This window comes from Spermophilus citellus (genome assembly GCF_964194105.1).
Source record: "Spermophilus citellus genome assembly, chromosome: 4".
NCBI classification, from domain to species: Eukaryota; Metazoa; Chordata; class Mammalia; order Rodentia; family Sciuridae; genus Spermophilus; species Spermophilus citellus.
In genome coordinates this window covers 74,088,700-74,110,087 of record NC_138185.1, presented here as the reverse complement: position 1 = coordinate 74,110,087, position 21,388 = coordinate 74,088,700, and positions in this window count along the sequence as shown.

Below are 21,388 nucleotides of genomic sequence, written 5' to 3'. Positions count from 1 at the left end.
GATGATACTTTCAGGTAATGATCAGAACACTAAGCCCACTTGGTTCCCCAAATTTCGTTCTTCTGTGTTGAATCGTTCGTTTCCAGTAACAGTTTGAATTTTGGCCTTTCTCTCTGTTTTCTCCTATATAGATAGATGTATTTGGAACGCTAAATCAAACACGGTTTGTGCTAGCTTCTTGAAACTTGACACAGTAAAGCAGTTTCACGTTCTATCTCTATGTTTTGTTTCCTCTTGATGTAGCCCTAAGCAGTGACTGGCGAGAAACACTTTCATGGAAAGGGGTTGCAAGCTTCCAAAAATTACGAGTCTCCAGAAATCTCATCAAATATTTTTTCACCCAAACTGGATGATACTTTCAGGTAGTGATCAGTACACTAAGCCCACTTGCTTCCCCAAATTCCGTTCTTCTATGTTGAAGTGTTCGTTTCAGCTATCAGTTTGCATTTTGGCGTTTTACTCTGTTTTCTCCTAAGGAAATGGGTTGCCAAGCTTCCAAATATTACGAGTCTCCAGAAATCTCAGCAAATATTTTTTTCACCCAAACTGGATGATACTTTCAGGTAATGATCAGTACACTAAGCCCACTTGGTTCCCCAAATTTCGTTCTTCGGTGTTGAAGCCTTCATTTCCAGTAGCAGTTTGAATTTTGGCCTTTCTCTCTGATTTCTCCTATATTGATAGATGTATTTGGAACTCTAACAAACACGGTTTGTGCTAGCTTCTTGAAACTTGACACAGTAAAGCAGTTTCATGGTCTATCTCTATGTTTTGTTTCCTCTTGATATAGCCCTAAGCAGTGACTGGCGAGAAACACTTTCATTGAAAGGGGTCGCCAAGCTTCTAAAAATTAGGAGTCTCCAGAAATCTCAGCAAATATTTTTTCACCCAAACTGTATGATACTTTCAGGTAGTGATCAGTACACTAAGCCCACTTGGTTCCCCAAATTTCGTTCTTCTATGTTGAAGTGTTCGTTTCCACTATCAGTTTGCATTTTGGCGTTTCACTCTGTTTTCTCCTATATTGATAGATGTATTTGGAACTCTAAATCAAACACGGTTTGTGCTAGCTTCTTGAAACTTGACTCAGTAAAGCAGTTTCACGTTCTATCTCTATGTTTTGTTTCCTCTTGATGTAGCCCTAAGCAGTGACTGGCGAGAAACACTTTCATTGAAAGGGGTTGCCAAGCTTCCAAAAATTACGAGTCTCCACTAATCTCAGCAAATATTTTTTCACCCAAACTGGATTATACTTTCAGGTAATGATCAGAACACTAAGCACACTTGGTTCCCCAAATTTCGTTCTTCTATGTTGAAGCGTTCGTTTCCAGTAACAGTTTGCATTCTGGCATTTCAATCTATTCTCTCCTATATTGATAGATGTATTTGGAACGCTAAATCAAACACGGTTTGTGCTAGCTTCTGAAACTTGACAGAGTAAAGCAGTTTCATGTTCTATCTCTCTGTTTTGCTTCCTCTTGATGTAGCCCTAAACAGTGACTGGCGAGAAACACTTTCATTGAAAGGGGTTGCAAGCTTCCAAAAATTACGAGTCTCCAGAAATCTCAACAAATATTTTTTCAACCAAACTGGATGATACTTTCAGGTAATGATCAGTACACTAAGCCCACTTGGTTCCCCAAATTTCGTCCTTCTGTGTTGAAGCTTTCGTTTCCAGTAAAAGTTTGCATTTTGGTCTTTCTCTCTGTTTTCTCCTATATTGATAGCTGTATTTGGAACTCTAAATCAAACACGGTTTTTGCTAGCTTCTTGAAACTTGACACAGTAAAGCAGTTTCACGTTCTATCTCTGTGTTTTGTTTCCCCTTTATGTAGCCCTAAGCAGTGACTGGCAAGAAACACTTTCATTGAAAGGGGTTGCAAGCTTCCAAAAATTACAAGTCTCCAGAAATCTCAGCAAATATTTTTTCACCCAAACTGTATGATACTTTCAGGTAGTGATCAGTACACTAAGCCCACTTGGTTCCCCAAATTTCGTTCTTCTATGTTGAAGTGTTCGTTTCCACTATCAGTTTGCATATTGGCGTTTCACTCTGTTTTCTCCTATATTGATAGATGTATTTGGAACTCTAAATCAAACACGGTTTGTGCTAGCTTCTTGAAACTTGACTCAGTAAAGCAGTTTCACGTTCTATCTCTATGTTTTGTTTCCTCTTGATGGAGCCCTAAGCAGTGACTGGCGAGAAACACTTTCATTGAAAGGGGTTGCCAAGCTTCCAAAAATTACGAGTCTCCACTAATCTCAGCAAATATTTTTTCACCCAAACTGGATTATACTTTCAGGTAATGATCAGAACACTAAGCACACTTGGTTCCCCAAATTTCGTTCTTCTATGTTGAAGCGTTCGTTTCCAGTAACAGTTTGCATTCTGGCATTTCAATCTATTCTCTCCTATATTGATAGATGTATTTGGAACGCTAAATCAAACACGGTTTGTGCTAGCTTCTGAAACTTGACAGAGTAAAGCAGTTTCATGTTCTATCTCTCTGTTTTGCTTCCTCTTGATGTAGCCCTAAACAGTGACTGGCGAGAAACACTTTCATTGAAAGGGGTTGCAAGCTTCCAAAAATTACGAGTCTCCAGAAATCTCAACAAATATTTTTTCAACCAAACTGGATGATACTTTCAGGTAATGATCAGAACACTAACCCCACTTGGTTCCCCAAATTTCGTTCTTCTGTGTTGAATCGTTCGTTTCCAGTAACAGTTTGAATTTTGGCCTTTCTCTCTGTTTTCTCCTATATAGATAGATGTATTTGGAACGCTAAATCAAACACGGTTTGTGCTAGCTTCTTGAAACTTGACACAGTAAAGCAGTTTCACGTTCTATCTCTATGTTTTGTTTCCTCTTGATGTAGCCCTAAGCAGTGACTGGCGAGAAACACTTTCATGGAAAGGGGTTGCAAGCTTCCAAAAATTACGAGTCTCCAGAAATCTCATCAAATATTTTTTCACCCAAACTGGATGATACTTTCAGGTAGTGATCAGTACACTAAGCCCACTTGCTTCCCCAAATTCCGTTCTTCTATGTTGAAGTGTTCGTTTCAGCTATCAGTTTGCATTTTGGCGTTTTACTCTGTTTTCTCCTAAGGAAATGGGTTGCCAAGCTTCCAAATATTACGAGTCTCCAGAAATCTCAGCAAATATTTTTTTCACCCAAACTGGATGATACTTTCAGGTAATGATCAGTACACTAAGCCCACTTGGTTCCCCAAATTTCGTTCTTCGGTGTTGAAGCGTTCATTTCCAGTAGCAGTTTGAATTTTGGCCTTTCTCTCTGATTTCTCCTATATTGATAGATGTATTTGGAACTCTAACAAACACGGTTTGTGCTAGCTTCTTGAAACTTGACACAGTAAAGCAGTTTCATGGTCTATCTCTATGTTTTGTTTCCTCTTGATATAGCCCTAAGCAGTGACTGGCGAGAAACACTTTCATTGAAAGGGGTCGCCAAGCTTCTAAAAATTAGGAGTCTCCAGAAATCTCAGCAAATATTTTTTCACCCAAACTGTATGATACTTTCAGGTAGTGATCAGTACACTAAGCCCACTTGGTTCCCCAAATTTCGTTCTTCTATGTTGAAGTGTTCGTTTCCACTATCAGTTTGCATTTTGGCGTTTCACTCTGTTTTCTCCTATATTGATAGATGTATTTGGAACTCTAAATCAAACACGGTTTGTGCTAGCTTCTTGAAACTTGACTCAGTAAAGCAGTTTCACATTCTATCTCTATGTTTTCTTTCCTCTTGATGTAGCCCTAAGCAGTGACTGGCGAGAAACACTTTCATTGAAAGGGGTTGCAAGCTTCCAAAAATTACGAGTCTCCACTAATCTCAGCAAATATTTTTTCACCCAAACTGGATTATACTTTCAGGTAATGATCAGAACACTAAGCACACTTGGTTCCCCAAATTTCGTTCTTCTATGTTGAAGCGTTCATTTCCAGTAACAGTTTGCATTCTGGCATTTCAATCTATTCTCTCCTATATTGATAGATGTATTTGGAACGCTAAATCAAACACGGTTTGTGCTAGCTTCTGAAACTTGACAGAGTAAAGCAGTTTCATGTTCTATCTCTCTGTTTTGCTTCCTCTTGATGTAGCCCTAAACAGTGACTGGCGAGAAACACTTTCATTGAAAGGGGTTGCAAACTTCCAAAAATTACGAGTCTCCAGAAATCTCAACAAATATTTTTTCAACCAAACTGGATGATACTTTCAGGTAATGATCAGAACACTAAGCCCACTTGGTTCCCCAAATTTCGTTCTTCTGTGTTGAATCGTTCGTTTCCAGTAACAGTTTGAATTTTGGCCTTTCTCTCTGTTTTCTCCTATATAGATAGATGTATTTGGAACGCTAAATCAAACACGGCTTGTGCTAGCTTCTTGAAACTTTACACAGTAAAGCAGTTTCACGTTCTATCTCTATGTTTTGTTTCCTCTTGATGTAGCCCTAAGCAGTGACTGGCGAGAAACACTTTCATGGAAAGGGGTTGCAAGCTTCCAAAAATTACGAGTCTCCAGAAATCTCATCAAATATTTTTTCACCCAAACTGGATGATACTTTCAGGTAGTGATCAGTACACTAAGCCCACTTGCTTCCCCAAATTTCGTTCTTCTATGTTGAAGTGTTCGTTTCAGCTATCAGTTTGCATTTTGGCGTTTCACTCTGTTTTCTCCTAAGGAAATGGGTTGCCAAGCTTCCAAATATTACGAGTCTCCAGAAATCTCAGCAAATATTTTTTTCACCCAAACTGGATGATACTTTCAGGTAATGATCAGTACACTAAGCCCACTTGGTTCCCCAAATTTCGTTCTTCGGTGTTGAAGCGTTCATTTCCAGTAGCAGTTTGAATTTTGGCCTTTCTCTCTGATTTCTCCTATATTGATAGATGTATTTGGAACTCTAACAAACACGGTTTGTGCTAGCTTCTTGAAACTTGACACAGTAAAGCAGTTTCATGGTCTATCTCTATGTTTTGTTTCCTCTTGATATAGCCCTAAGCAGTGACTGGCGAGAAACACTTTCATTGAAAGGGGTCGCCAAGCTTCTAAAAATTAGGAGTCTCCAGAAATCTCAGCAAATATTTTTTCACCCAAACTGTATGATACTTTCAGGTAGTGATCAGTACACTAAGCCCACTTGGTTCCCCAAATTTCGTTCTTCTATGTTGAAGTGTTCGTTTCCACTATCAGTTTGCATTTTGGCGTTTCACTCTGTTTTCTCCTATATTGATAGATGTATTTGGAACTCTAAATCAAACACGGTTTGTGCTAGCTTCTTGAAACTTGACTCAGTAAAGCAGTTTCACGTTCTATCTCTATGTTTTGTTTCCTCTTGATGGAGCCCTAAGCAGTGACTGGCGAGAAACACTTTCATTGAAAGGGGTTGCAAGCTTCCAAAAATTACGAGTCTCCACTAATCTCAGCAAATATTTTTTCACCCAAACTGGATTATACTTTCAGGTAATGATCAGAACACTAAGCACACTTGGTTCCCCAAATTTCGTTCTTCTATGTTGAAGCGTTCGTTTCCAGTAACAGTTTGCATTCTGGCATTTCAATCTATTCTCTCCTATATTGATAGATGTATTTGGAACGCTAAATCAAACACGGTTTGTGCTAGCTTCTGAAACTTGACAGAGTAAAGCAGTTTCATGTTCTATCTCTCTGTTTTGCTTCCTCTTGATGTAGCCCTAAACAGTGACTGGCGAGAAACACTTTCATTGAAAGGGGTTGCAAACTTCCAAAAATTACGAGTCTCCAGAAATCTCAACAAATATTTTTTCAACCAAACTGGATGATACTTTCAGGTAATGATCAGAACACTAAGCCCACTTGGTTCCCCAAATTTCGTTCTTCTGTGTTGAATCGTTCGTTTCCAGTAACAGTTTGAATTTTGGCCTTTCTCTCTGTTTTCTCCTATATAGATAGATGTATTTGGAACGCTAAATCAAACACGGCTTGTGCTAGCTTCTTGAAACTTTACACAGTAAAGCAGTTTCACGTTCTATCTCTATGTTTTGTTTCCTCTTGATGTAGCCCTAAGCAGTGACTGGCGAGAAACACTTTCATGGAAAGGGGTTGCAAGCTTCCAAAAATTACGAGTCTCCAGAAATCTCATCAAATATTTTTTCACCCAAACTGGATGATACTTTCAGGTAGTGATCAGTACACTAAGCCCACTTGCTTCCCCAAATTTCGTTCTTCTATGTTGAAGTGTTCGTTTCAGCTATCAGTTTGCATTTTGGCGTTTCACTCTGTTTTCTCCTAAGGAAATGGGTTGCCAAGCTTCCAAATATTACGAGTCTCCAGAAATCTCAGCAAATATTTTTTTCACCCAAACTGGATGATACTTTCAGGTAATGATCAGTACACTAAGCCCACTTGGTTCCCCAAATTTCGTTCTTCGGTGTTGAAGCGTTCATTTCCAGTAGCAGTTTGAATTTTGGCCTTTCTCTCTGATTTCTCCTATATTGATAGATGTATTTGGAACTCTAACAAACACGGTTTGTGCTAGCTTCTTGAAACTTGACACAGTAAAGCAGTTTCATGGTCTATCTCTATGTTTTGTTTCCTCTTGATATAGCCCTAAGCAGTGACTGGCGAGAAACACTTTCATTGAAAGGGGTCGCCAAGCTTCTAAAAATTAGGAGTCTCCAGAAATCTCAGCAAATATTTTTTCACCCAAACTGTATGATACTTTCAGGTAGTGATCAGTACACTAAGCCCACTTGGTTCCCCAAATTTCGTTCTTCTATGTTGAAGTGTTCGTTTCCACTATCAGTTTGCATTTTGGCGTTTCACTCTGTTTTCTCCTATATTGATAGATGTATTTGGAACTCTAAATCAAACACGGTTTGTGCTAGCTTCTTGAAACTTGACTCAGTAAAGCAGTTTCACGTTCTATCTCTATGTTTTGTTTCCTCTTGATGTAGCCCTAAGCAGTGACTGGCGAGAAACACTTTCATTGAAAGGGGTTGCCAAGCTTCCAAAAATTACGAGTCTCCACTAATCTCAGCAAATATTTTTTCACCCAAACTGGATTATACTTTCAGGTAATGATCAGAACACTAAGCACACTTGGTTCCCCAAATTTCGTTCTTCTATGTTGAAGCGTTCGTTTCCAGTAACAGTTTGCATTCTGGCATTTCAATCTATTCTCTCCTATATTGATAGATGTATTTGGAACGCTAAATCAAACACGGTTTGTGCTAGCTTCTGAAACTTGACAGAGTAAAGCAGTTTCATGTTCTATCTCTCTGTTTTGCTTCCTCTTGATGTAGCCCTAAACAGTGACTGGCGAGAAACACTTTCATTGAAAGGGGTTGCAAGCTTCCAAAAATTACGAGTCTCCAGAAATCTCAACAAATATTTTTTCAACCAAACTGGATGATACTTTCAGGTAATGATCAGAACACTAAGCCCACTTGGTTCCCCAAATTTCGTTCTTCTGTGTTGAATCGTTCGTTTCCAGTAACAGTTTGCATTCTGGCATTTCACTCTGTTTTCTCCTATATTGATAGATGTATTTGGAACTCTAAATCAAACATGGTTTGTGCTAGCTTCTTGAAACTTGACACAGTAAAGCAGTTTCACGTTCTATCACTATGTTTTGTTTCCTCTTGATATAGCCCTAAGCAGTGACTGGCGAGAAACACTTTCATGGAAAGGGGTTGCCAAGCTTCCAAAAATTACGAGTCTCCACTAATCTCATCAAATATTTTTTCACCCAAACTGGATGATACTTTCAGGTAATGATCAGAACACTAAGCCCACTTTGTTCCCCAAATTTCGTTCTTCTATGTTGAAGCGTTCGTTTCCAGTAACAGTTTGCATTTTGGCGTTTCACTCTATTTTCTCCTATATTGATAGATGTATTTGGAACGCTAAATCAAACACGGTTTGTGCTAGCTTATTGAAACTTGACACAGTAAAGCAGGTTCACGTTCTATCTCTATGTTTTGTTTCCTCTTGATACAGCCCTAAGCAGTGACTGGCGAGAAACACTTTCAATGAAAGGGGTTGCCAAGCTTCCAAAAATTACGAGTCTCCACAAATCTCAGCAAATATTTTTTCACCCAAACTGGATGATACTTTCAGGTAATGATCAGTACACTAAGCCAACTTGGTTCACCAAATTTCGTTCTTCTACGTTGAAGCGTTCGTTTCCACTATCAGTTTGCATTTTGTCGTTTCATTCTGTTTTCTCCTATATTGATAGATGTATTTGGAACTGTAAATCAAACACGGTTTGTGCTAGCTTCTTGAAACTTGACACAGTAAAGCAGTTTCACTGTCTATCTCTATGTTTTGTTTCCTCTTGATATAGCCCTAAGCAGTGACTGGTGAGAAACACTTTCATTGAAAGGGGTTGGAAGCTTCCAAAAATTATGAGTCTCCAGAAATCTCAGCAAATATTTTTTCAACCAAACTGGATGATACTTTCAGGTAATGATCAGTACACTAAGCCCACTTGGTTCCCCAAATTTCGTTCTTCTATGTTGAACCGTTCGTTGCCACTATCAGTTTGCATTTTGGCGTTTCACTCTGTTTTCTCCTATATTGATAGATGTATTTGGAACGCTAAATCAAACACGGTTTGTGCTAGCTTCTTGAAACTTTACACAGTAAAGCAGTTTCACGTTCTATCTCTATGTTTTGTTTCCTCTTGATGTAGCCCTAAGCAGTGACTGGCGAGAAACACTTTCATGGAAAGGGGTTGCAAGCTTCCAAAAATTACGAGTCTCCAGAAATCTCATCAAATATTTTTTCACCCAAACTGGATGATACTTTCAGGTAGTGATCAGTACACTAAGCCCACTTGCTTCCCCAAATTCCGTTCTTCTATGTTGAAGTGTTCGTTTCAGCTATCAGTTTGCATTTTGGCGTTTTACTCTGTTTTCTCCTAAGGAAATGGGTTGCCAAGCTTCCAAATATTACGAGTCTCCAGAAATCTCAGCAAATATTTTTTTCACCCAAACTGGATGATACTTTCAGGTAATGATCAGTACACTAAGCCCACTTGGTTCCCCAAATTTCGTTCTTCGGTGTTGAAGCGTTCATTTCCAGTAGCAGTTTGAATTTTGGCCTTTCTCTCTGATTTCTCCTATATTGATAGATGTATTTGGAACTCTAACAAACACGGTTTGTGCTAGCTTCTTGAAACTTGATACAGTAAAGCAGTTTCATGGTCTATCTCTATGTTTTGTTTCCTCTTGATATAGCCCTAAGCAGTGACTGGCGAGAAACACTTTCATTGAAAGGGGTCGCCAAGCTTCTAAAAATTAGGAGTCTCCAGAAATCTCAGCAAATATTTTTTCACCCAAACTGTATGATACTTTCAGGTAGTGATCAGTACACTAAGCCCACTTGGTTCCCCAAATTTCGTTCTTCTATGTTGAAGTGTTCGTTTCCACTATCAGTTTGCATTTTGGCGTTTCACTCTGTTTTCTCCTATATTGATAGATGTATTTGGAACTCTAAATCAAACACGGTTTGTGCTAGCTTCTTGAAACTTGACTCAGTAAAGCAGTTTCACGTTCTATCTCTATGTTTTGTTTCCTCTTGATGTAGCCCTAAGCAGTGACTGGCGAGAAACACTTTCATTGAAAGGGGTTGCCAAGCTTCCAAAAATTACGAGTCTCCACTAATCTCAGCAAATATTTTTTCACCCAAACTGGATTATACTTTCAGGTAATGATCAGAACACTAAGCACACTTGGTTCCCCAAATTTCGTTCTTCTATGTTGAAGCGTTCGTTTCCAGTAACAGTTTGCATTCTGGCATTTCAATCTATTCTCTCCTATATTGATAGATGTATTTGGAACGCTAAATCAAACACGGTTTGTGCTAGCTTCTGAAACTTGACAGAGTAAAGCAGTTTCATGTTCTATCTCTCTGTTTTGCTTCCTCTTGATGTAGCCCTAAACAGTGACTGGCGAGAAACACTTTCATTGAAAGGGGTTGCAAGCTTCCAAAAATTACGAGTCTCCAGAAATGTCAACAAATATTTTTTCAACCAAACTGGATGATACTTTCAGGTAATGATCAGTACACTAAGCCCACTTGGTTCCCCAAATTTCGTCCTTCTGTGTTGAAGCTTTCGTTTCCAGTAAAAGTTTGCATTTTGGTCTTTCTCTCTGTTTTCTCCTATATTGATAGCTGTATTTGGAACTCTAAATCAAACACGGTTTTTGCTAGCTTCTTGAAACTTGACACAGTAAAGCAGTTTCACGTTCTATCTCTGTGTTTTGTTTCCCCTTTATGTAGCCCTAAGCAGTGACTGGCAAGAAACACTTTCATTGAAAGGGGTTGCAAGCTTCCAAAAATTAGGAGTCTCCAGAAATCTCAGCAAATATTTTTTCACCCAAACTGTATGATACTTTCAGGTAGTGATCAGTACACTAAGCCCACTTGGTTCCCCAAATTTCGTTCTTCTATGTTGAAGTGTTCGTTTCCACTATCAGTTTGCATATTGGCGTTTCACTCTGTTTTCTCCTATATTGATAGATGTATTTGGAACTCTAAATCAAACACGGTTTGTGCTAGCTTCTTGAAACTTGACTCAGTAAAGCAGTTTCACATTCTATCTCTATGTTTTCTTTCCTCTTGATGTAGCCCTAAGCAGTGACTGGCGAGAAACACTTTCATTGAAAGGGGTTGCAAGCTTCCAAAAATTACGAGTCTCCACTAATCTCAGCAAATATTTTTTCACCCAAACTGGATTATACTTTCAGGTAATGATCAGAACACTAAGCACACTTGGTTCCCCAAATTTCGTTCTTCTATGTTGAAGCGTTCGTTTCCAGTAACAGTTTGCATTCTGGCATTTCAATCTATTCTCTCCTATATTGATAGATGTATTTGGAACGCTAAATCAAACACGGTTTGTGCTAGCTTCTGAAACTTGACAGAGTAAAGCAGTTTCATGTTCTATCTCTCTGTTTTGCTTCCTCTTGATGTAGCCCTAAACAGTGACTGGCGAGAAACACTTTCATTGAAAGGGGTTGCAAACTTCCAAAAATTACGAGTCTCCAGAAATCTCAACAAATATTTTTTCAACCAAACTGGATGATACTTTCAGGTAATGATCAGAACACTAAGCCCACTTGGTTCCCCAAATTTCGTTCTTCTGTGTTGAATCGTTCGTTTCCAGTAACATTTTGAATTTTGGCCTTTCTCTCTGTTTTCTCCTATATAGATAGATGTATTTGGAACGCTAAATCAAACACGGCTTGTGCTAGCTTCTTGAAACTTTACACAGTAAAGCAGTTTCACGTTCTATCTCTATGTTTTGTTTCCTCTTGATGTAGCCCTAAGCAGTGACTGGCGAGAAACACTTTCATGGAAAGGGGTTGCAAGCTTCCAAAAATTACGAGTCTCCAGAAATCTCATCAAATATTTTTTCACCCAATCTGGATGATACTTTCAGGTAGTGATCAGTACACTAAGCCCACTTGCTTCCCCAAATTTCGTTCTTCTATGTTGAAGTGTTCGTTTCAGCTATCAGTTTGCATTTTGGCGTTTCACTCTGTTTTCTCCTAAGGAAATGGGTTGCCAAGCTTCCAAATATTACGAGTCTCCAGAAATCTCAGCAAATATTTTTTTCACCCAAACTGGATGATACTTTCAGGTAATGATCAGTACACTAAGCCCACTTGGTTCCCCAAATTTCGTTCTTCGGTGTTGAAGCGTTCATTTCCAGTAGCAGTTTGAATTTTGGCCTTTCTCTCTGATTTCTCCTATATTGATAGATGTATTTGGAACTCTAACAAACACGGTTTGTGCTAGCTTCTTGAAACTTGACACAGTAAAGCAGTTTCATGGTCTATCTCTATGTTTTGTTTCCTCTTGATATAGCCCTAAGCAGTGACTGGCGAGAAACACTTTCATTGAAAGGGGTCGCCAAGCTTCTAAAAATTAGGAGTCTCCAGAAATCTCAGCAAATATTTTTTCACCCAAACTGTATGATACTTTCAGGTAGTGATCAGTACACTAAGCCCACTTGGTTCCCCAAATTTCGTTCTTCTATGTTGAAGTGTTCGTTTCCACTATCAGTTTGCATTTTGGCGTTTCACTCTGTTTTCTCCTATATTGATAGATGTATTTGGAACTCTAAATCAAACACGGTTTGTGCTAGCTTCTTGAAACTTGACTCAGTAAAGCAGTTTCACGTTCTATCTCTATGTTTTGTTTCCTCTTGATGGAGCCCTAAGCAGTGACTGGCGAGAAACACTTTCATTGAAAGGGGTTGCAAGCTTCCAAAAATTACGAGTCTCCACTAATCTCAGCAAATATTTTTTCACCCAAACTGGATTATACTTTCAGGTAATGATCAGAACACTAAGCACACTTGGTTCCCCAAATTTCGTTCTTCTATGTTGAAGCGTTCGTTTCCAGTAACAGTTTGCATTCTGGCATTTCAATCTATTCTCTCCTATATTGATAGATGTATTTGGAACGCTAAATCAAACACGGTTTGTGCTAGCTTCTGAAACTTGACAGAGTAAAGCAGTTTCATGTTCTATCTCTCTGTTTTGCTTCCTCTTGATGTAGCCCTAAACAGTGACTGGCGAGAAACACTTTCATTGAAAGGGGTTGCAAACTTCCAAAAATTACGAGTCTCCAGAAATCTCAACAAATATTTTTTCAACCAAACTGGATGATACTTTCAGGTAATGATCAGAACACTAAGCCCACTTGGTTCCCCAAATTTCGTTCTTCTGTGTTGAATCGTTCGTTTCCAGTAACAGTTTGAATTTTGGCCTTTCTCTCTGTTTTCTCCTATATAGATAGATGTATTTGGAACGCTAAATCAAACACGGCTTGTGCTAGCTTCTTGAAACTTTACACAGTAAAGCAGTTTCACGTTCTATCTCTATGTTTTGTTTCCTCTTGATGTAGCCCTAAGCAGTGACTGGCGAGAAACACTTTCATGGAAAGGGGTTGCAAGCTTCCAAAAATTACGAGTCTCCAGAAATCTCATCAAATATTTTTTCACCCAAACTGGATGATACTTTCAGGTAGTGATCAGTACACTAAGCCCACTTGCTTCCCCAAATTTCGTTCTTCTATGTTGAAGTGTTCGTTTCAGCTATCAGTTTGCATTTTGGCGTTTCACTCTGTTTTCTCCTAAGGAAATGGGTTGCCAAGCTTCCAAATATTACGAGTCTCCAGAAATCTCAGCAAATATTTTTTTCACCCAAACTGGATGATACTTTCAGGTAATGATCAGTACACTAAGCCCACTTGGTTCCCCAAATTTCGTTCTTCGGTGTTGAAGCGTTCATTTCCAGTAGCAGTTTGAATTTTGGCCTTTCTCTCTGATTTCTCCTATATTGATAGATGTATTTGGAACTCTAACAAACACGGTTTGTGCTAGCTTCTTGAAACTTGACACAGTAAAGCAGTTTCATGGTCTATCTCTATGTTTTGTTTCCTCTTGATATAGCCCTAAGCAGTGACTGGCGAGAAACACTTTCATTGAAAGGGGTCGCCAAGCTTCTAAAAATTAGGAGTCTCCAGAAATCTCAGAAAATATTTTTTCACCCAAACTGTATGATACTTTCAGGTAGTGATCAGTACACTAAGCCCACTTGGTTCCCCAAATTTCGTTCTTCTATGTTGAAGTGTTCGTTTCCACTATCAGTTTGCATTTTGGCGTTTCACTCTGTTTTCTCCTATATTGATAGATGTATTTGGAACTCTAAATCAAACACGGTTTGTGCTAGCTTCTTGAAACTTGACTCAGTAAAGCAGTTTCACGTTCTATCTCTATGTTTTGTTTCCTCTTGATGTAGCCCTAAGCAGTGACTGGCGAGAAACACTTTCATTGAAAGGGGTTGCAAGCTTCCAAAAATTACGAGTCTCCACTAATCTCAGCAAATATTTTTTCACCCAAACTGGATTATACTTTCAGGTAATGATCAGAACACTAAGCACACTTGGTTCCCCAAATTTCGTTCTTCTATGTTGAAGCGTTCGTTTCCAGTAACAGTTTGCATTCTGGCATTTCAATCTATTCTCTCCTATATTGATAGATGTATTTGGAACGCTAAATCAAACACGGTTTGTGCTAGCTTCTGAAACTTGACAGAGTAAAGCAGTTTCATGTTCTATCTCTCTGTTTTGCTTCCTCTTGATGTAGCCCTAAACAGTGACTGGCGAGAAACACTTTCATTGAAAGGGGTTGCAAACTTCCAAAAATTACGAGTCTCCAGAAATCTCAACAAATATTTTTTCAACCAAACTGGATGATACTTTCAGGTAATGATCAGAACACTAAGCCCACTTGGTTCCCCAAATTTCGTTCTTCTGTGTTGAATCGTTCGTTTCCAGTAACAGTTTGAATTTTGGCCTTTCTCTCTGTTTTCTCCTATATAGATAGATGTATTTGGAACGCTAAATCAAACACGGCTTGTGCTAGCTTCTTGAAACTTTACACAGTAAAGCAGTTTCACGTTCTATCTCTATGTTTTGTTTCCTCTTGATGTAGCCCTAAGCAGTGACTGGCGAGAAACACTTTCATGGAAAGGGGTTGCAAGCTTCCAAAAATTACGAGTCTCCAGAAATCTCATCAAATATTTTTTCACCCAAACTGGATGATACTTTCAGGTAGTGATCAGTACACTAAGCCCACTTGCTTCCCCAAATTTCGTTCTTCTATGTTGAAGTGTTCGTTTCAGCTATCAGTTTGCATTTTGGCGTTTCACTCTGTTTTCTCCTAAGGAAATGGGTTGCCAAGCTTCCAAATATTACGAGTCTCCAGAAATCTCAGCAAATATTTTTTTCACCCAAACTGGATGATACTTTCAGGTAATGATCAGTACACTAAGCCCACTTGGTTCCCCAAATTTCGTTCTTCGGTGTTGAAGCGTTCATTTCCAGTAGCAGTTTGAATTTTGGCCTTTCTCTCTGATTTCTCCTATATTGATAGATGTATTTGGAACTCTAACAAACACGGTTTGTGCTAGCTTCTTGAAACTTGACACAGTAAAGCAGTTTCATGGTCTATCTCTATGTTTTGTTTCCTCTTGATATAGCCCTAAGCAGTGACTGGCGAGAAACACTTTCATTGAAAGGGGTCGCCAAGCTTCTAAAAATTAGGAGTCTCCAGAAATCTCAGCAAATATTTTTTCACCCAAACTGTATGATACTTTCAGGTAGTGATCAGTACACTAAGCCCACTTGGTTCCCCAAATTTCGTTCTTCTATGTTGAAGTGTTCGTTTCCACTATCAGTTTGCATTTTGGCGTTTCACTCTGTTTTCTCCTATATTGATAGATGTATTTGGAACTCTAAATCAAACACGGTTTGTGCTAGCTTCTTGAAACTTGACTCAGTAAAGCAGTTTCACGTTCTATCTCTATGTTTTGTTTCCTCTTGATGGAGCCCTAAGCAGTGACTGGCGAGAAACACTTTCATTGAAAGGGGTTGCAAGCTTCCAAAAATTACGAGTCTCCACTAATCTCAGCAAATATTTTTTCACCCAAACTGGATTATACTTTCAGGTAATGATCAGAACACTAAGCACACTTGGTTCCCCAAATTTCGTTCTTCTATGTTGAAGCGTTCGTTTCCAGTAACAGTTTGCATTCTGGCATTTCAATCTATTCTCTCCTATATTGATAGATGTATTTGGAACGCTAAATCAAACACGGTTTGTGCTAGCTTCTGAAACTTGACAGAGTAAAGCAGTTTCATGTTCTATCTCTCTGTTTTGCTTCCTCTTGATGTAGCCCTAAACAGTGACTGGCGAGAAACACTTTCATTGAAAGGGGTTGCAAACTTCCAAAAATTACGAGTCTCCAGAAATCTCAACAAATATTTTTTCAACCAAACTGGATGATACTTTCAGGTAATGATCAGAACACTAAGCCCACTTGGTTCCCCAAATTTCGTTCTTCTGTGTTGAATCGTTCGTTTCCAGTAACAGTTTGAATTTTGGCCTTTCTCTCTGTTTTCTCCTATATAGATAGATGTATTTGGAACGCTAAATCAAACACGGCTTGTGCTAGCTTCTTGAAACTTTACACAGTAAAGCAGTTTCACGTTCTATCTCTATGTTTTGTTTCCTCTTGATGTAGCCCTAAGCAGTGACTGGCGAGAAACACTTTCATGGAAAGGGGTTGCAAGCTTCCAAAAATTACGAGTCTCCAGAAATCTCATCAAATATTTTTTCACCCAAACTGGATGATACTTTCAGGTAGTGATCAGTACACTAAGCCCACTTGCTTCCCCAAATTTCGTTCTTCTATGTTGAAGTGTTCGTTTCAGCTATCAGTTTGCATTTTGGCGTTTCACTCTGTTTTCTCCTAAGGAAATGGGTTGCCAAGCTTCCAAATATTACGAGTCTCCAGAAATCTCAGCAAATATTTTTTTCACCCAAACTGGATGATACTTTCAGGTAATGATCAGTACACTAAGCCCACTTGGTTCCCCAAATTTCGTTCTTCGGTGTTGAAGCGTTCATTTCCAGTAGCAGTTTGAATTTTGGCCTTTCTCTCTGATTTCTCCTATATTGATAGATGTATTTGGAACTCTAACAAACACGGTTTGTGCTAGCTTCTTGAAACTTGACACAGTAAAGCAGTTTCATGGTCTATCTCTATGTTTTGTTTCCTCTTGATATAGCCCTAAGCAGTGACTGGCGAGAAACACTTTCATTGAAAGGGGTCGCCAAGCTTCTAAAAATTAGGAGTCTCCAGAAATCTCAGAAAATATTTTTTCACCCAAACTGTATGATACTTTCAGGTAGTGATCAGTACACTAAGCCCACTTGGTTCCCCAAATTTCGTTCTTCTATGTTGAAGTGTTCGTTTCCACTATCAGTTTGCATTTTGGCGTTTCACTCTGTTTTCTCCTATATTGATAGATGTATTTGGAACTCTAAATCAAACACGGTTTGTGCTAGCTTCTTGAAACTTGACTCAGTAAAGCAGTTTCACGTTCTATCTCTATGTTTTGTTTCCTCTTGATGTAGCCCTAAGCAGTGACTGGCGAGAAACACTTTCATTGAAAGGGGTTGCCAAGCTTCCAAAAATTACGAGTCTCCACTAATCTCAGCAAATATTTTTTCACCCAAACTGGATTATACTTTCAGGTAATGATCAGAACACTAAGCACACTTGGTTCCCCAAATTTCGTTCTTCTATGTTGAAGCGTTCGTTTCCAGTAACAGTTTGCATTCTGGCATTTCAATCTATTCTCTCCTATATTGATAGATGTATTTGGAACGCTAAATCAAACACGGTTTGTGCTAGCTTCTGAAACTTGACAGAGTAAAGCAGTTTCATGTTCTATCTCTCTGTTTTGCTTCCTCTTGATGTAGCCCTAAACAGTGACTGGCGAGAAACACTTTCATTGAAAGGGGTTGCAAGCTTCCAAAAATTACGAGTCTCCAGAAATCTCAACAAATATTTTTTCAACCAAACTGGATGATACTTTCAGGTAATGATCAGAACACTAAGCCCACTTGGTTCCCCAAATTTCGTTCTTCTGTGTTGAATCGTTCGTTTCCAGTAACAGTTTGCATTCTGGCATTTCACTCTGTTTTCTCCTATATTGATAGATGTATTTGGAACTCTAAATCAAACATGGTTTGTGCTAGCTTCTTGAAACTTGACACAGTAAAGCAGTTTCACGTTCTATCACTATGTTTTGTTTCCTCTTGATATAGCCCTAAGCAGTGACTGGCGAGAAACACTTTCATGGAAAGGGGTTGCCAAGCTTCCAAAAATTACGAGTCTCCACTAATCTCATCAAATATTTTTTCACCCAAACTGGATGATACTTTCAGGTAATGATCAGAACACTAAGCCCACTTTGTTCCCCAAATTTCGTTCTTCTATGTTGAAGCGTTCGTTTCCAGTAACAGTTTGCATTTTGGCGTTTCACTCTATTTTCTCCTATATTGATAGATGTATTTGGAACGCTAAATCAAACACGGTTTGTGCTAGCTTATTGAAACTTGACACAGTAAAGCAGGTTCACGTTCTATCTCTATGTTTTGTTTCCTCTTGATACAGCCCTAAGCAGTGACTGGCGAGAAACACTTTCAATGAAAGGGGTTGCCAAGCTTCCAAAAATTACGAGTCTCCACAAATCTCAGCAAATATTTTTTCACCCAAACTGGATGATACTTTCAGGTAATGATCAGTACACTAAGCCAACTTGGTTCACCAAATTTCGTTCTTCTACGTTGAAGCGTTCGTTTCCACTATCAGTTTGCATTTTGTCGTTTCATTCTGTTTTCTCCTATATTGATAGATGTATTTGGAACTGTAAATCAAACACGGTTTGTGCTAGCTTCTTGAAACTTGACACAGTAAAGCAGTTTCACTGTCTATCTCTATGTTTTGTTTCCTCTTGATATAGCCCTAAGCAGTGACTGGTGAGAAACACTTTCATTGAAAGGGGTTGGAAGCTTCCAAAAATTATGAGTCTCCAGAAATCTCAGCAAATATTTTTTCAACCAAACTGGATGATACTTTCAGGTAATGATCAGTACACTAAGCCCACTTGGTTCCCCAAATTTCGTTCTTCTATGTTGAACCGTTCGTTGCCACTATCAGTTTGCATTTTGGCGTTTCACTCTGTTTTCTCCTATATTGATAGATGTATTTGGAACGCTAAATCAAACACGGTTTGTGCTAGCTTCTTGAAACTTTACACAGTAAAGCAGTTTCACGTTCTATCTCTATGTTTTGTTTCCTCTTGATGTAGCCCTAAGCAGTGACTGGCGAGAAACACTTTCATGGAAAGGGGTTGCAAGCTTCCAAAAATTACGAGTCTCCAGAAATCTCATCAAATATTTTTTCACCCAAACTGGATGATACTTTCAGGTAGTGATCAGTACACTAAGCCCACTTGCTTCCCCAAATTCCGTTCTTCTATGTTGAAGTGTTCGTTTCAGCTATCAGTTTGCATTTTGGCGTTTTACTCTGTTTTCTCCTAAGGAAATGGGTTGCCAAGCTTCCAAATATTACGAGTCTCCAGAAATCTCAGCAAATATTTTTTTCACCCAAACTGGATGATACTTTCAGGTAATGATCAGTACACTAAGCCCACTTGGTTCCCCAAATTTCGTTCTTCGGTGTTGAAGCGTTCATTTCCAGTAGCAGTTTGAATTTTGGCCTTTCTCTCTGATTTCTCCTATATTGATAGATGTATTTGGAACTCTAACAAACACGGTTTGTGCTAGCTTCTTGAAACTTGATACAGTAAAGCAGTTTCATGGTCTATCTCTATGTTTTGTTTCCTCTTGATATAGCCCTAAGCAGTGACTGGCGAGAAACACTTTCATTGAAAGGGGTCGCCAAGCTTCTAAAAATTAGGAGTCTCCAGAAATCTCAGCAAATATTTTTTCACCCAAACTGTATGATACTTTCAGGTAGTGATCAGTACACTAAGCCCACTTGGTTCCCCAAATTTCGTTCTTCTATGTTGAAGTGTTCGTTTCCACTATCAGTTTGCATTTTGGCGTTTCACTCTGTTTTCTCCTATATTGATAGATGTATTTGGAACTCTAAATCAAACACGGTTTGTGCTAGCTTCTTGAAACTTGACTCAGTAAAGCAGTTTCACGTTCTATCTCTATGTTTTGTTTCCTCTTGATGTAGCCCTAAGCAGTGACTGGCGAGAAACACTTTCATTGAAAGGGGTTGCCAAGCTTCCAAAAATTACGAGTCTCCACTAATCTCAGCAAATATTTTTTCACCCAAACTGGATTATACTTTCAGGTAATGATCAGAACACTAAGCACACTTGGTTCCCCAAATTTCGTTCTTCTATGTTGAAGCGTTCGTTTCCAGTAACAGTTTGCATTCTGGCATTTCAATCTATTCTCTCCTATATTGATAGATGTATTTGGAACGCTAAATCAAACACGGTTTGTGCTAGCTTCTGAAACTTGACAGAGTAAAGCAGTTTCATGTTCTATCTCTCTGTTTTGCTTCCTCTTGATGTAGCCCTAAACAGTGACTGGCGAGAAACACTTTCATTGAAAGGGGTTGCAAGCTTCCAAAAATTACGAGTCTCCAGAAATCTCAACAAATATTTTTTCAACCAAACTGGATGATACTTTCAGGTAATGATCAGAACACTAAGCCCACTTGGTTCCCCAAATTTCGTTCTTCTGTGTTGAATCGTTCGTTTCCAGTAACAGTTTGAATTTTGGCCTTTCTCTCTGTTTTCTCCTATATAGATAGATGTATTTGGAACGCTAAATCAAACACGGCTTGTGCTAGCTTCTTGAAACTTTACACAGTAAAGCAGTTTCACGTTCAATCTCTATGTTTTGTTTCCTCTTGATGTAGCCCTAAGCAGTGACTGGCGAGAAACACTTTCATGGAAAGGGGTTGCAAGCTTCCAAAAATTACGAGTCTCCAGAAATCTCATCAAATATTTTTTCACCCAAACTGGATGATACTTTCAGGTAGTGATCAGTACACTAAGCCCACTTGCTTCCCCAAATTTCGTTCTTCTATGTTGAAGTGTTCGTTTCAGCTATCAGTTTGCATTTTGGCGTTTCACTCTGTTTTCTCCTAAGGAAATGGGTTGCCAAGCTTCCAAATATTACGAGTCTCCAGAAATCTCAGCAAATATTTTTTTCACCCAAACTGGATGATACTTTCAGGTAATGATCAGTACACTAAGCCCACTTGGTTCCCCAAATTTCGTTCTTCGGTGTTGAAGCGTTCATTTCCAGTAGCAGTTTGAATTTTGGCCTTTCTCTCTGATTTCTCCTATATTGATAGATGTATTTGGAACTCTAACAAACACGGTTTGTGCTAGCTTCTTGAAACTTGACACAGTAAAGCAGTTTCATGGTCTATCTCTATGTTTTGTTTCCTCTTGATATAGCCCTAAGCAGTGACTGGCGAGAAACACTTTCATTGAAAGGGGTCGCCAAGCTTCTAAAAATTAGGAGTCTCCAGAAATCTCAGCAAATATTTTTTCACCCAAACTGTATGATACTTTCAGGTAGTGATCAGTACACTAAGCCCACTTGGTTCCCCAAATTTCGTTCTTCTATGTTGAAGTGTTCGTTTCCACTATCAGTTTGCATTTTGGCGTTTCACTCTGTTTTCTCCTATATTGATAGATGTATTTGGAACTCTAAATCAAACACGGTTTGTGCTAGCTTCTTGAAACTTGACTCAGTAAAGCAGTTTCACGTTCTATCTCTATGTTTTGTTTCCTCTTGATGTAGCCCTAAGCAGTGACTGGCGAGAAACACTTTCATGGAAAGAGGTTGCCAATTTTCCAAAAATTACGTGTCTCCAGAAATCTCAGCAAATATTTTTTAACACAAACTGGATGATACTTTCAGGTAATGATCAGTACACTACGCCCACTTGGTTCCCC